The following is a 4012-nucleotide window of genomic DNA, read 5'->3' on the forward strand; positions in this document are numbered from 1 at the left end:
TGACCCGAGGACAACATGAGGGTTAAAAACGTGTTATTTTTCCTCATACTCTGTCTGAAAACCTCCGTTATAGCGCCTGTCTCTTTAAGGCTCTTCTTCTGAAAAAGGCCAGTCTGCTCTGATTGGTCAGCATTTCCGGGTCTTCCGCATCTGTGCTATTAGCATCTTTATACAAACATTGCAGCCGTAGCAACATTTTCCACCTACATGTACAGCTGTGACATCATAGCCGTACAGATGTGTGCATTTCTCCGTGGATCGACCGTTGTTTACTTACTTACTACTTTTACAGGAATTATATAGCACCTCAACCTGCTTTATAATCAAAAAAGACATGGAAATCGTACTTTTTACAACATGGGTTTATTATAGTTTATTTAATTGTTGCCACTATATTACAGTTTTTGGCGATACACTTTTTGCAAAACAATACACCGCGGGATTTGCAAAACACTAAACACACTCGTATTTATTGGAACAGAAGTATATCATGATGTCACTTCCTTGCAAGACTGTGAAATTACCCCACCAATGAGCCAGTCTGTGAAACACATCCATCAGGTGCATAAACACATGATTGCTTAATTATAGACACACCAATCAGGTTTAGTATGTTAATAATGCAGCAGGTAAGTCTAGTATTTTATGTCCTGTATTTTTAATTGCAATTGTAACCTGTGCTGGAAACTACTAGTGGTCTGCTAATTGTGTGTGTGGTTGTGCTAATTGTGTGTGGTATTTTGAAAAACCGGTCCCAAAATAGTGCATAAGCAATCAAATCCAGCTGTAACAGAATGAGGTGTAAATATCATCCCTATAATTGCAATAATAAAATGTTATTTTGCATTTGCCCTTTGGCTGCCAGCTGCAGCTGAATTAAATATTCTAATTTGACTCAACACATTTTTTTTTTTAGTTTTGTAAAAAGGAATTGCTCCGACATCACAACATTGCCAGAAAAATCTGTCGTATGAAGTCATGTCTGTGTAGAATCAAAACATTATTTCCTAAACACGTAAAAAAAAAAATACAATTGTATTACTATCTTGAAAAACTGCATCTAGAAAAAGCAAACTTAAAACAATACTTGAATAAATACGTTGATTTTTAAAGGAAACAGGTTGAAATACTGTTCCTGCACTGAGAAACTTTTTTTCCACTCAAAATGACTTGATAAGAATACTTTTTATTATGGAATGAACATGGAGCCAATATGCCAAATCCCCACCAGCTGGTCCTTGAGGGCGGGCGTTCTCCTTTAAATAGACAGGAAAGATCACAGCACGGAGCCTTGTGTCATAGCCGTGTGGGAGCAGAGAGGATTTGGTGTGTTTTGAGCCTCAAACCTCTGATCGCTCAGTCTGTTATCTCATCCTGAATGAAATAATAGTCAAATAAAACCCTCTCATTTCGCTGAGGGGTCCCCCGGGAGCTTCTTGAGGGGCCTTCAGGGTCCCCAGACCCCACTTTGGGAGCAGTTGGTTAGACCCACCTTTACAGGCTGCGGTAATGATGCTTGTTTGTCTAGCGGTCTGTAAATCACACCGACATTAGAGCTGTCACAGGATCCACTGGAGACACAGCAGACCATCACTAATACCCCCGAACCGATTTATACCGCCAGCCAAACACACAAAAAAAGACATTCAGTGAGGCTGCAGAGGAGATAAAAGTAGTTTTAAACCAATACAGACCATCTTTAACGGGACACTCCGGAGGTACACAGCAGATCACTTACGGTAAAGACGCCAAAGGAGCTTTAAATGTAATTAAAAACATATAATTCAATTTTAAATGATTTGATCTCGCTGGCCTCCGCTGCGGGACCGAAAGATTTCCGTGGCTCACATCCTGAGACAAATGAAGATGCTTATTAACAGCGTTACTAATAAGTGGAATTAGCAGACTGGTTTTAGATATGACAAGCTGTATGGGATAAAAATGTAATTGTCAGGAGGACATTTTAGCCACATTAGCAGCGTGACTCTTGGGCAGTCAGTCAGTCAACTAGTACTAACGGTATGAGACAGTACACACTTCCTGTTTCCTAAATGAGCGCGACCTCATTTGAAAGTTAAATGACTACAAAAACATATTTATCTGTTACTGACCCACTTTACTATTCTTAATTGCTGAAAATCCTAAACCTTGTCTGGATTTGTCATGCAGAATTTATTTTTTTTGCTTATTTTATTTTCTGTTCTTTTTCAATAATCAATGTTGATTCCAGTATTTTTAGTCGAATTAGTTTGTTTCCTCAGAGAGAAAAGGCCTCCTCTCTCTCAGGACCGAAACCACCTCCTCTCCTCGGCAGCGGCTTGTCTTTATTCTCGGCAGCGTTCTTCATTCATTACAGCAGCTTTACTGGGAGGCGAGCAGCTTTTATTGGCACTGCTGCCTGTAAAATCGGTCCGAGCCGGCCGAGAGACTAACCTTTAAACTGAGAGAGAGGGAGAGAGGGTTTGTTAGAGGAAAGATGGACGTTCAGACAGTAAACAGGAAGCAGTCCACCAATACACACACTGTCATTATTTCACACACAGGACGACCGCAGAGACACATTTTCAGCAGTGTGTGCGTGTTATGATATTTATTGGGAAGCGACGGCTCCTTTAACCTCACCCATCGACCGCCCAGCGCTCCCATTAAGGCTGACTGGGATGTCCACGGGGAGAGAGAATGTTAGAGAGTGTGTTTGTCTTCGAAGGGGAATCTTTAAAAGGCAATAGGTTGTTTCTTGGAGTGTTTATGGGCTGATACATCCGTCTGAGTGCTTGTACTGTATCCATTTAAACGCCCGCTCCATTAACAACAGAGCACTTCTTAGTCATGACATCATTACAGAAAAGAAAATAGACTTTCTCTGCTTACCTGAAACCTGGCAAAATCAAGAGGATTACAGGCACTAAACCAAGCCACCCCACCCAGCTGTTTACATCCAGAAGCCCCGCTCCAAGGGCATGGTGGTGTGCTGGCTGTAATACACCGAAATTACTTCCTGGTCAAAGTTTTTATTAACCCAATGTCACCTCTCAGGAATGCCTTGCGTTCAGTTTAACTGGGTTGGCTCCACTTCAGATTGTCTTTATTTACCATCCCACTAAAGCCTCCACCACCTTCATGTCTGAGCTATCTGAGCTACTCACCTCTATCTGCTCCAGGTCTCCTTCAACACTCCTCCTTGGAGACTTTAATATCCATGTGGACTCCACCAGCTGCACACTAGCGACCACACTTCTATCTCTGCTGGACTGCCTCAACAGCATGTCCAAGGTCCCAGGCCCACCAAAGGTTACACATTGGACCTTGTGCACTCCACCGGCGGTACACCCCTGGATCCAATGCCTACAGTCCTGGTCAAAGCATATCTGCCTGTCCATCATGGTGGATATCATCAACTGCTCCTTGGAATCTGGCAGAGTGACCACCTACTTTAAAACTGCCTCAGTCACCCCTATCTTCAAGAAGACAGTTTTGGATCCAGCAGATGCAAACAACTACTGGCCAATATCCAACCTTCCATTCCTAAGTAAAATCCTGGAAAAAGCAGTTACCGCCCAAGTCCATCAGCATATGTCCAACCATGAGCTATATGAACCCCTTCAGTCAGGATTCAGACTGCAGACTCGAGACACATTAGCATAATCATTCTCCTCGACCTCTCCGCAGCCTTTGAAACAATCTCCCACACCATTCTCCTAAACAGCCTGTCCCATCACCTTAGTATCACTGGCACAGCTCTCTCCTGGTTTCAGTCTTACCTCTCACATGGGAAGCAATTTGTCACCATTAGCAACAACAGCTAAGATCCAGCTCCAGTCAAACAAGGCGTTCCTCAAGGCTCGGTGCTTGGACCTATACTCTTCACCATCCAAGTGCTCCCCCTGGGTCAGATTATCCGGCAACATGGTCTCAGTTTCCACTCCTACGCTGATGAAAAACAGCTCTATATCAGCACCAAACCATCCACTTATAGTAGCCATCAGAGGATGGGTACATGGTGGCCATGAAG

The sequence above is a fragment of the Etheostoma spectabile genome, chromosome 5, assembly GCF_008692095.1.
Source record: "Etheostoma spectabile isolate EspeVRDwgs_2016 chromosome 5, UIUC_Espe_1.0, whole genome shotgun sequence".
Taxonomy (NCBI): Eukaryota; Metazoa; Chordata; class Actinopteri; order Perciformes; family Percidae; genus Etheostoma; species Etheostoma spectabile.